Source organism: Triturus cristatus, chromosome 3_2 (assembly GCF_964204655.1).
Source record: "Triturus cristatus chromosome 3_2, aTriCri1.1, whole genome shotgun sequence".
NCBI lineage: Eukaryota > Metazoa > Chordata > Amphibia > Caudata > Salamandridae > Triturus > Triturus cristatus.
Window position 1 is genome coordinate 193,643,377 of NC_140584.1, and position 12,617 is coordinate 193,655,993.

A 12,617-nucleotide genomic window follows, 5' to 3' on the forward strand; every position below is an offset into this window, starting at 1 on the left:
TACTGCAATGATATATAGGTTCAGTTAGCCTCTCAGGACTCCGAGCTGGCGCCACTGCACCTGCTGCACCATTGATAGCTATACGTACCAGGCGAGCATTTTGGGGCTAGCACCCAGCGTTTAAACAAAATAGGCGTGTTGTACAGTAACACAGGGCTCTGCGCGCCTGCTGCTGGCAGATAAGGTGCCCGCCTTCGTCGCTATCGTCTGGGTTAGGGCGGGCGGTGCAGTGCAGTGCAGTGGGCGGGGCCGCCGTAAAGGAGGCAGAGCCCGGGTCACATGTTGTGACTCCAGGCGCCTGTACATGCTGTGTGTGCCGGCAGTAAGATATTTCCATCCCGTAACCTGAGACTGGGAAAGGTGAGTAAACATTGCAAGAACGACACAAATGTCTGCCTAATGTGTGCTTAACTTGTACGCACCTCCCAGGGCCCCACGTCCCGCTCACACCCCGCCTGGCTGCTGCCCGCCGGAGCATGGCGCCCGCTGCTGCCGAGGCTGCATGACTGACTGGGGTGAGTTCTTACGACTTGGTCCCCGAAGGGAAAGCTCGACTTATCTTTCCTACATTATTTTTGTTGCGAAATTAAGGTGGGCAGAACTTTCCCGGCAGGGGGAGGGTGTGGGAGTGGTGGCGCCGGTGGTAGGGCATCGATCTGTCAGAAGCAGGTACACACTGTACCGCTTTTAGGAGGGAATGGTAAACTCAGCCTGTGCCCTTCTCGTTTCGCGCTGGGCGTCACACGTTTTTTTTTTCTTCACTTTCTCAGAGCTGTTGCGCTACTCGGCAGCTATGGAGTTGTAATTAATGATAAACCTCTGACATTGAACAATGGTCATCTCTCAGATCGATTGGTCAATATTTCACTTTTAGCTGGATAAGGTGGACCCCCCCCCCCCCCCCAACCCCTATATTTAATTTACGTACCCGGTTCCTTAGTAGATGTGTGAAAGCTTCAGACCACTGCTTACAAAAAATCACTAACAACTTTAATTCAAACATACACCCCTGTTCACTTTTCTTTTCAACCAACAGCACTTTACGGGCCGAGGATTTTAAGTGTTTTCTTGTCACGTTAAACAAGAAACTACAGGTCCCAGAATGAAAAGGGAGGCTGCTTGCTAAACATCAACACAAGGACGCGTGTCTCTCGTGGCCCGCAGCTGCTATGTAGAGCCCTATAACCCAGTCCGATCTATCCTTCCCTCCCCCCCCCTCCCCTCCCCTCCTACACTGAGAAACCCTGGGGTAAAACTGGAGACCAAACCGGAAGTAATTCCTTAGGAGTCGGGCAGTGCACTCACTGCATGGTATTTAAATATCATTTTTGTGTGTAATGAAGCCTCATTCATTGATGTGGAGGGGAGTAGTGTTTTTTTGCCACTGAATCTGTCATAAAGAGTGTCTGATGCTTAGCGTGCCAGACTCTTCAAAAACAAAAAAAACAGGTATTAAACATATGAAGCATTGCTATTATAGTTTTTGTCTTTTGAGCTGAGACACAACTTACGGTTCTTCTGCCCATAAAATCAGTCCGATGCCAACCTCGGTCCCGGAGAGTGTTTAAGGTTCTCGGAGCTGGCGAGTTCGCCAGGTCTATTCGTGAGTCTATACATTTTCAAGACTTTCCTTTGCATTCTGGAATGTGTAGTTCTGTTTGTCCCAGTATAGAGTCAGAACCAGGGGCGTCGCTTCAGGTTGGGTGTTTGGGGTGCTACCCCCCCCCAATAAATGTATTTCCTGGTAAATGGTTGGGTTCTGGTGCTTTCAGTCGTGTATAGTGAGGTGTCTGTCGAATTTTACCAGGAATTTTTACATACACAGACAAAATGCGCGCGCACACTCTCCCTCTCCGTTTTGAAAGTCTTCCAAGATGTTGGTAATTTTAGAAAATATTGTGTTTTTTCTCACTTAATACCGCTACCAATCTGAATTAATCTCCCTTTCCACTGCCGCTTTAGCCCTTCTCCTGTGCCCTGCTTGTCATTTAATGATTTTTTTTAATTCCAAATCATTTTTTTTTGAGTTTTTAAGGTCATTTAATGTATTTTAACATTATATGCCAGCGTGATTGTTGGAAGATCTGAAGCTCACCCGCTACCTTATCTTACTGACCAGGCTCTGCTCCCCTGGTGAGAACTGCAAGTCCCAGAATGCAACAATGTAAACAGGGTTCTACAGTCACTGTAGGATCTGTTCACACATAGCCCTAGAAAAGTGAGAGCTCTGTGTTCGCAGCCAGTGTACGTGAATGGAGCATTACCAGCAGAGATCGGAGAGAGAGCGAAGACCGGCAGCCGGCGTTTCTCTCTCTTCTGGCAACCTGACTCGGTCTGTCATGACCTTTGCAGCAGGCTTCCTGCCAGCTGAGGGCGTGAAGGATCATGCAGGCATGGTGCAAACTGGTAAAACCTGTCCCTATGCAGAAAAAAACCTGTATTAAAGGTTAATGTTTCAAGAGCTCTGAAGTTTCTCGGGACCATGCGTGAGTAGACAGTCCAGTCTATGGTTTGTGTTGCATTCTGGGATCAGTGGTCCTGTTTATCTCTTTATAACAGAAAGACTGCGAGTTCCAGAATGCAAAACATAAACATTGACTGGACAAGCTTTTCACACATGGCCTTGGAAAGAGTGACCGCTCCGCTTTTCCCTCTCTTCTTGATGTTTCACGTTATTCGACTTCTTAAATGATTTGGTCTATGCATCATTTCCATAAAAAGCCTTTGAACGAATGGTCAGAGGCCATTTTATTTCGCATCGTCTGGGAATCAGGGGCAAATTACTGCAGCATGGATCCCTGATGGTGTACATCTCCGTAGGGCATTGGCCATTTATAGTTTTCCACCAAAAAAATACAGTGCAAAATTTATAAAAACCTAATCCTAATTGCTGATCCATGATTCGTGCCCTAATACTTTTCTTCTTCTTTGAGGGCCCGCTTTACAGACGTCGTTTGAAAAATCAGAAATCTACTTCCTTTCATTTTCCCCTAACCTTTGGCGTAGAGTCCCTTCTTTTACGTATTAGCAAAACCCCTACAAAGTGCCCTTGGAAATATAGGAACATTGTATATTTCTGTAAATTCTCTCATCATATCGCAGTTAACACACGCTCAAGTAGACGGTCAACCTGCCTGCACGATGAAGTATAATAGCAATGTCTATTTGTACTGTCCATTATTTCCCCTTTTTTGGTCTCTGCTATACCACACATGCGCTGTCTCTAAAAGACGTATTGCGTTCTATCCCTGGGCTTATAGACTGCCATCTCCTACCATTGGTAAACTTCAGCGTCACTCTCGTTATCTTTGATGCCATTCGTCATGGCATGCGGGCATCATGCCCTCTTCTTTTGTTTGGCCCTCTTCTTTTCTTTGGCCCTCCCAGAACACATGGACCAAGTACATGTCTCTTTACACTACTCCCAGTTTGCGGCGCTATTTTTTCCTTTCTTTTCAAGCACTCCATAGTGGTACTTGTGTTTTCAGGCCATCTCCCTTGTACACATACACACATATCACTAAAATACATGCACGTGTACATAAACAAAAGCATTTCTTAAAAAGTTGTTAAAACTCGAACAGCACTTGTTTATTTATTTTTTGCATGATCCAATGTTATTGGAGCGCTCTTTTTGTCGTCCTTCTTGCCCTAGCGTGAACACAAGCCAATTGTATTGGAGCGCTTTAAGTGCTCACCAGTTACATTACACAATGACACATTCATTTTCGTGGCTGACCCTGTTTTAATTAGGGTTTTTTTCCCCCATCCTTGCGTGCCCCTCCTGCTTCCCTGCTTGGCCTTCCCCCCCCCCCCCCCCCCCCCTACCTCCCTTGTCGCTGCTGTTTTTTTTTTTTTTTTTTGCACGATCCAATGGTATTGGAGCACTTATTTCGTCCTCCATTTTGCCATAGCGTTAACACCAGCTGATGGTATTGTGGTATTGGAGCGGTTTAAGTGCATATGGCCATGTCTGAACTGGGGTGGCAGAGTGGGCTAAAGAACGGTGATGGATCAAACCCAGATCTGTTGACTGGGTCTGAGTGTTTGATTGGTTCTGATGCTCCGTCCATCACCACCCCCTTTTGTACCGCTTTGTTCGCCATAAGTTGGCAGGGTATGCTCAGACGTGAGTCCCTTGCTCACTTGGCCACTGGATTCAAGCAAGCCTGGCTGAAGACGGCTGAAATTCCAGAACCCGGCCCTAGGAAGCTTGTTTCCGGTCCAGGGAAGGCATGGCTTGGCAGTTCGGGCTGGACTGTTCCCACGAGGCACAGGGTCAGACTGATTTGCATATGGCCATGTCTGAACTGGGGTGGCAGAGTGGGCTAAAGAACGGTGATGGATCAAACCCAGATCTGTTGACCCGGTGTGAGTGTTTGATTGGTTCTGATGCTCCGTCCATCACCACCCCCTTTTGTACCACATTCATTATGATAGGCAGGAGGGAAGCGTAAGTGATTTGCCCAGAATCGCAAACTGTTAAGCCGACCCCTGAGATTTGAACCTGGTTCCCCTATTAGCAGCTCTGGCTGTTACGCCACACCCTCGCTTCACTTCAGAGCTCCTCAACTGTTTCTTACCATCACTTCCACATTTGTTCAGCAAGACCCCTTCAACACCAAACAAGCATTGGCAGAGCCAATTAATCTCAGCAATGCCCGAGCTATTGGCCTTGTCAATGTGAATGTCTTTTAGTCATGTTGTCTAGCAGAACATCTGCTGTTACGCATTCATGAAAAAAGTGCTAAGATGCGGCCACGAAGGCCCCGTCATATCGCTTTTTTGTGTTGGGATGGGCAGGACAATAAACTCAACATCAGCTGAAGTTAAATTCTGATAAGACAGAAATTGTCATAGCCAGTACCAAGCCTGATACATGGAACCTCAGCTTCTGGCCAGCAGAAATAAGCACCCCTCCCCAGCACAAGAACTCAGTCAAGAGCCTCTGGGTCTTGATAAACAATCTGTCAGTGAAACCCCGAATAGGAGCTGGTATATCATTTTCCTTTTTGCAATTGCGCAAAATGGGTAAAATGGGTATTTTTTTTAACCTTTGAAGCCCTCATTTAAGTAATTATGGCGCTAGTGACCTTTAGATTAGATTATGCAAACTTCCTCTACTTGGGTCTTCCACAGGGCCTTAACCCTAGGCTACAACTGGTACAAAATTACGCAGCCAGGTTAATTTATCAAAAACATAGGAAATGCCACATTACCCCCCTGTTGAGGGAATTGCACTGGCTCCTGGTGAAACAGCGCATGGTATTTTAGACTGGTTGCTTTGTTTTTAAATCTTTATATGGCAACGGTCCAGCTTTCATTTCAGCTCATGTTCAAAAATACTCACTGACCTCCAATATAATGTCTTCTCACTTGAACCTTCTTATCGTTCCACCTTTTAAAAAAGAAAATAATTGGAGGTCGGGATTCTCTACACTTGCCCCTCAAATATGGAACTCCATGCCAGTTGAAATTAGGATAACATCCTGCTACAGCAGATTTAGACAGCTTTTTAAAAACTTGGCTTTTCAAACAGGCCTATGATTAAAACTGCAAGTGCTGTGTGGTAGTTCTGTTATCTAGCGCCAAGAGACCGTTTGGTGTATGTGTGCTGTATAAATGGTTATAACATAACATAGGGGGGCGAAGAGACCTGGTGCCAGCTCAACATTCTGGGCTTTCAGTAACTTTCAGCCATGCTGAACAGCAGATGTGCTGCTAGACAACAAGGCTAAAAGACATTCACATGGACCAGGCCAATAGCTCGGGAATTGCCAAGACCTATTGGCTTTGCCAATGCTCGTTTCATTTGGATCCCCCTCCGTACCCTCTTTAAATATGAGCACTTTCCCTTCCTCACCGGGAAAGCATACTATTGCAGGAATAGATTTCTGCCTGTTTCCACGATGAAAACCGCCATATTATACTTTTGTGAATACTCACAGAGTTCTGAATGTGTTGGTGTTCAGAAGGGCATCATTTGTCTCCCTCTGTAACCAAGAACTGAGCAGGGACTTTCAGCACTTTTGGCAAAATACAATTTTGCCAAATGGAGCACTCCCTCTGCAAAGTTTTGCATCTGACCAGACTATATAACAATCTGGCGCAAGTCACCTGTGTTGTAAATTGTTGTGATGATTAAAAAATGTTGAGCAATTTTAAGTACTTTAAAGGGAAATTGGATAGCTTACAACTGGGAAAGAGTTCAACCATGTGAAGTAATTTGGTTTCTGTAGAAGGAGGAACAGGTCTGCTTTTTGATTTCTTTTAAACAGCTTGGTGTTATAGTGCTTCATATCGCGCTTCTGCTGTTTTTAAGCTCACTAAACATTTATTACTGTTGCTCAATTTAACAGTACTCAATTTACCAATGCAGAAGGATGAGTTGTTTTTGTTTTTGTTCATAATTGTGTCCTACATTTTACAGCTAAAAATCAGCATGTATTTAACTCGCTGAGCCTTCTTCTACATTTGCAGTTCAACCTTCAGGCAATAGGTACTTCCGTAGAGGTAGAAACAGTAAGTACAAAAAGGTAAGTATCTCTGAGGTACAGCAACAGATGAACAGAACTGTGTATGGCAAAGCAGGAGACTGCATAGAGAGTAAATGTTCAAGCAGGCAAAAACTGCCTAATCTGTCGAACTTGTAGACAGTTATTCAAAGGCATGTCCGTGACGGTGAGACAAGTAATAATATAAACTTAAAAGGCACTTACATTCCACCTCCACTCTTTCCTGGCTTCTCATTGGTTCATGTGCATGTCACTTACCTTTCCTCCATTTCTTTTGGCTGTCGCATATTTTCATGCATTTACCAATGTTTGTTCCTCAGCAGCTTCTCGTATCAGTTTCCCGCCACCGAAATACTGTTAACACCCGCTTTGGTGGAACTACATTTTCATAAAGTTTTGCCTTTTACTCTTGTAGCATATTTATATAACAAAATATCACCCGGAGAGATTAAGTGATCTGCATGTTGCGCAGCCCCACCGAGACTCGAACCGGAATCCCCAGCTCTCGAGTCGGCAGCTCTGGCCGTTTCGCCACATCCTCTCCACTCCTGTGTTATCTGTCAGGGAGCTTTCTTTCTTTCTCCTGGACGATGATTGATGAAAACAGCTTTCTTCATTACATAGGTGAAATTGATGCATTACCAATGCTTGTTAACTGGGTGACCTTGAAAATGCAGGGGAGCCTGGCTAGCCTGATTTCAAATGCTTACACTGAAGGTCTCTTACTCCTGTACTGTTATATTTCTCTACTCGCAACTGACTTTATACAGTAATGGTAACTGCAACATTGTTTTGATTCACATTGTAGTTAGGATCTGTTCTCCTGGTTACAGTGCTTCGAGAGGAAGAACACTTTCTTTGAAATTTCTTGAGGACACCCTACCTGGCTGTTGCTTTACGTTTTTGTTTTTTTATGTACATTTTTGTAAATTCTTTTTTTGACCTTTTCTGTTGATTTTACGACACCATGGTTAATTCTGTCTGTTGAAATGACTTTTTGGCTATCTTCTCATCTCTAGCAGAAATGGCTACACTCAGCAGTGGTCAGCTGCAGACCGAGTCCTGTAACTATTGCTTTGAGTTGAAGAATCGGTGCACTCCTGCAGTGATGGCTCTTGCAAATTGTTGGATTTTTGTAGCATTGATTTCAGCTGAAAGTGCCAACTCTTTGATTTTTTTGAACTTGAAACCTAGGGATGTGAATTTGTGTGCACTACCCTGGGGATGTGCAAGCATCATGCTGTATGAGAGTCACAGAGACCCCTGCTTGCATCTGTGATGTGGTGCCACTTTGAGTGCATCCATTTCAATCGCCTGAAAATAAATTACTTTTTCTATTGGTCTGCTTGGGATATCTGTGGTGGTCAGTATAAACTATTCATTGGTGGTTGAGTGCAGTGGTATCCTATAGCGAGGAGTATCTTTTGGTGTGAAGTGATACTGTTGTGCTATGTTATGCAGATCTGTAGAGTGCAGAATCACCCTGAAGGGTATCCTGGCGCTGAGCAGGTGAATCTCTAGCCAAACCTAGGGACCTGTGGGACTACTCAAGAAGCCAGGTCTTCAGCTTATTGTGGTATTCAAGCAGTGTGGAGGAGGCTCTTGTGTATAATGGCAGTTCGTTCCACATTCTAGAAGCGGAGTAGGAGAAGGCTTGACTGCCGTATCTGGTTTCCCATATGCGTGGGATGCGTGCAAGTAGTAGTCTGGACACGCGGAGGTGTCTGGAAGGGTTATGAAAGCAGATGCAATATGATGCGCCAGCGTAATGTAGTGCCATGAAAGTGTGGGTAAGGAGTTGTACTTGTTCTTGTCTGTGTATGGGGGTGAGTGGTATGGTGTGATGTAGGTACGGCGTGGGAGGATGAGAGTAATTCTAGCCTCAGAATTCTGAATGGTTTGCAGTATTGTGGTGAGGGTTTTTTTTCTTTTTTCCTGACCTCAGCATAGAGGGTGTTCTCGTAGTCCAACTTGCTGTGTGCCTCTGCAGGTACAGCAGTATACCGCGGCATGAGATATTGCTATGTTATAGTACATTATAAGTTCAAACCGGCCGAACATATTTTCCAGAAATCTTAAAAAGAATCCTTCCCACACCATAATCTAGTTCTAGTTTCCTGTCATATTTCATGAAAATATGATAAACTGTTTTGTCACTACGTCCCTGTAAAAAGTCTCTGGAAAATGCATTGGTGGAAAAATGTGTTTTGGGGCGCCCCTTCTTCCCCGTCCCCTCCCCTTAACAAATCACCACATTACGTTGCTTCATCTGCCAATGTAGAAAAATAAATAGTTTTGCAAAGTTTCATTGAGTCATTATATGGGGCAAAGGTATTACCTATCAAATCTGAGGAATTCTTATCTCAGGAAATTCTAACTATAACTACAGGATGGCTCCCGCCACTCTGAGATGTATGTGGCGGAAGGCGAATAAAGTGAAAATAAGTAACTGCACTGGTGTCTGCTTCAATTCTTTTGAGGATAACTTGTGAGCGTTGCAGGAGCATTATATATAATCTCAAACATAGAAGGGATATTAAAGGCTTTAGTCCTAATTTTATGCATGTCTTGACCTGTTCCAGTTTTTGCTTTTCAAAATCTGATCACTCTATGAAAGCCCTCCTTGCTGAGTACAGATTGCGGCTTCAAACGAATGCAGACAGCATGCGGGTTCTGCTGAATGATGTCCTATGTCAGAAAATGACTCCAGGACAAATTCTGCACATTTCCCTGGGTCAGCCAGTTCCCAGATCTGGCCCAGAAATAGCTGTTGGAACCAGGATCCAGTGGGGTACCCCTACTTTCCAGCACTGTCAGGAAGTCGGGATGAGTTTTGCGTTCATGCCTTTGCTTTGGCGAAGTCATCTCTGGGTAACTGCTGCACTCCTCAAGTACTAGGCTGCTTTGGTGTGGTACTGTTGAATGACCTTAAAAAATGCGGGCCAATCCTTAAATTATAGGTTTCTGTAAGGAGTGAAAATATGGTTTTACAAATTTGAATCTTACAAAGACTTGAATGCTTTGTAAAATGTCCTTTGATGTTGAATATCCCATAGTATTTAAATGTTAAGGACTTTCTCTAGATTCTCTAAGTGCTTGGGACCAAAATCATGACTGGACTGGTTACTTCACGGATATTTCAATCCTTATCCTTTATTTGTTCGATTCACCTGTTTCTGTGGTGACGCAAGGAGTCCAGGATGCTGGGGCTTTTGAGAGGTCAAAGGGACTGATTGAGTTTGGAGGCCTTGGGGCGGGCCGCCACGCTAGCCTGTCGTCTGGCCACCTGCCTTATTCCGATTGGAATACAGGACTAATTGTCCTGCGGTGGCGGTCCCAGGGTGGTGCCTTTCAAGGGCTCATATCAGAGCCTTAGAAAGGCACAGCAATGGGAGCACCATAGCACATTCCTGTATGGCATGGACTCCTAAGTCCATGCCATGCAGGAACTAGGGGTGTATGCATACAGGGGCGCAGGAACTAGGGGTGTATGCATACAGGGGGGCTCAACATGTGCCCCCTGCATGCATTCCCTGGCCCTGAGGCAAGAGAAAACTTCCCCCCCCTTACTTTCCTCACCGCCATACTTTTCATGGGTGGCTCACTGACATGAAAACTGTGGCAGTGAAGAAACTCATAATATGCTTGGCAGTGCTCAGCTGCAAGAACGCCATGGATCGCGGACCCCTCGCGGTAGCATTGGTCCTATGGTGGTCTGACCGCCCACCTCATAATACTGTGGTTGGACCGCTGGTGCGGCAGTAGTCGCACCACCACCGGGGGTTTGGTGGTCCATTGGACCAACAATTCTTAATCGCTCCCTAAGTGTTTCTGTAGTTTGATTAGCTGTGACAAAGCTCTGGCAAGTGATATGCATGTTCTGCTGTTGATATGTGGAAGTAAGAACATTTAAACATATTGTGATGTCTTAAAAGGTAATATCTAGTTATTGACTGTGTTACTGCTGGCTTTAATGTGCATGCAGTCTCTAGAATGGCACCTGCCTTCTAGCGCTACAGCCTCTCCTGTCTTTATAACCCCTTTGATCCTACAAAGTTGCTGACTGTGGATTTGGTATTTGTACTGTTGTCACTGATATGGTCTTGAGTTGTGGATTGTTGGCCTATTATTTGGATACCTAACCATACCAGGATAATTTCAGTAGTTTTTAGGTTCTGGATCATAATAATACCACCTCACGTTAAGTTTTTTTGGGGGGTGGGGGGGCATTTTTTAAAGTTTGCTTACTACTTATGTACATGATAATAGTAGAAACACCGTAACTCAACAAACGTTATTTCACTTAACATTGGATGTATACATTCAGTTCTACCATTGTTACACCATATTAATCTGACGACACTGAGTTATAAATAAATAACCAAAACAAAACCTGAAAATGAAAGCGAGTGCAGCCATAACTCCTGATAATCGAGGCCCTTGCAACACGTTCTGCCTTTGAACGAGGCAACCTCCTGGCACTTTGGCAAAGGCTGATAAAGGACTCTGGTAGTGAAGATAAAAACCAGTAACTAAGGGTGTGACACACGTCAGTATCTTGGTCCAGAACGTTTTGAGTGTGTTTCTGAATGATCTTTTTTCCCATCTGCAGCTTTGCAATGCCCATGTACTGCGACTGAATGAAGACCACCAATGACTCAGTTATTTTTTTTCTGGGGCATTTTGCTAAATGTGTGAATTGTTTACTTAGTTACTTCAAGCTTTTGAAAACTGTGTATTTTTTAAACAACAATTTAAGGGCTAATAAAAACAGATGCTGCTTGTCCAATCCAAACACCTCAAAGGTCATGAAGTCCAATTAATTTAGGCTCGACCACGTGGATCAGTTGGACTATTAAGAATTTATTTTTGATAAACGAGAGAGCTGGGCACCCAAGATGCTCACAAATGATTTTATTTTATGCCACACATCCCAAAAGCTAATTTCGTTAAAAGTGAAATTTAGCAAAGGTATCATAACCTCGCCAATTGAAACTCACTACGCTAACACAGCAGTGTCTCTTTATGTGGCGGATGTATAGGGTAGTTAGTTATGCCCTTACCTCTGTCATCTGCCTAAAGATGTATTATTAATGGCAATACTTCTTGGGTTAATTGTTAAAAGCAATGTCCATGACGCTGGATTTCGCCTGTGATTTTATGGTCTATTGTAAGGTCCAATTCAATGGTTTTTGTTTATGGAGATCCGGTTAAAGATCAAATTAATCACACTGGGGATTAAATCTCCCCTGGTTCCGACATATTTTTAACAAACGATTGTCCATTGTTGCAAATGTATTTGGTCAGAAGCAGAGGTGGTAAAGTAAAACACTGCGATCATGTTTAAGAGATCACACCGGTGTGGTATATAGGTAGATCACTTCCTAAAACGAATGACCAGTAGTGGGTTGACTTTGCAAGACATGGGCCATAAAACATTAGCAGGCAAGGAGAAAATTTATGCAACCTCCGTTCATTATACTTTAAGATCAGAATCTCCATTCTAGGTCACGCTCTGCAAAATGAATGTCTTAGGGGAAGGCAGGGATCTATACTGTGCATGAGATGGCATTTCAGTTGAAGTTCTCTCTTTATGTTCCCTTTCTATTAACTTAGACCAAACTAGTTAGCCCCACTATTGAGTGCTAGGAAGTAAATTCAATAACATTTGCTCTTCATATCTGCAAAAGGAAAATGGCTAGAGCAACTCATTTTGGTAGAACAATTTGGCTGCAAGCACCGGAATAATCTGTGATTATTGATCTGAAGATTCTTATCCCTTTGAAATGAAAATCTGCAGCGAATGAAATTTGGTCCTACATGGACTAGAAGGACGTTTGTATGTCCGGTGTTGGCCAATAACTTTTGATTTAACTAAGAAGGTTTAAATGATATATTTGCTAATAGGGGCTTCTAACCAGTACTCTTCAGCCATTGCTTTGTTTGTGTCATTCACGTTTTTACTCCACTCTCCACAGTGTACAGTATGGAGTAGGGGAACATCCCACTTAATCCGCATACTAACTTCACTGTGAGTGGTGGCATTGTTCCCTTCTACAAGGAGTATATCCATACACAAAGTGGTTCTTGTAAAAGCCAGGA

The 12,617-nt window shown here is 43.9% G+C and overlaps 1 protein-coding gene across 3 annotated transcripts in view; it reads left to right on the forward strand.

Annotated features, from left to right (window-relative positions):
- The first annotated feature begins 205 nt into the window (after positions 1-205).
- Positions 206-12,617, forward strand: part of STEAP3 (STEAP3 metalloreductase) — a 72,244-nt gene continuing 59,832 nt past the window's right edge. Inside the window, exon 1 of one of the 3 annotated variants that reach the window (XM_085647471.1) lies at positions 206-360. The gene's annotated coding sequence lies outside the window, so the exon portion shown is untranslated. The other 2 variants (XM_085647472.1, XM_085647473.1) reach the window with 2 other exon arrangements.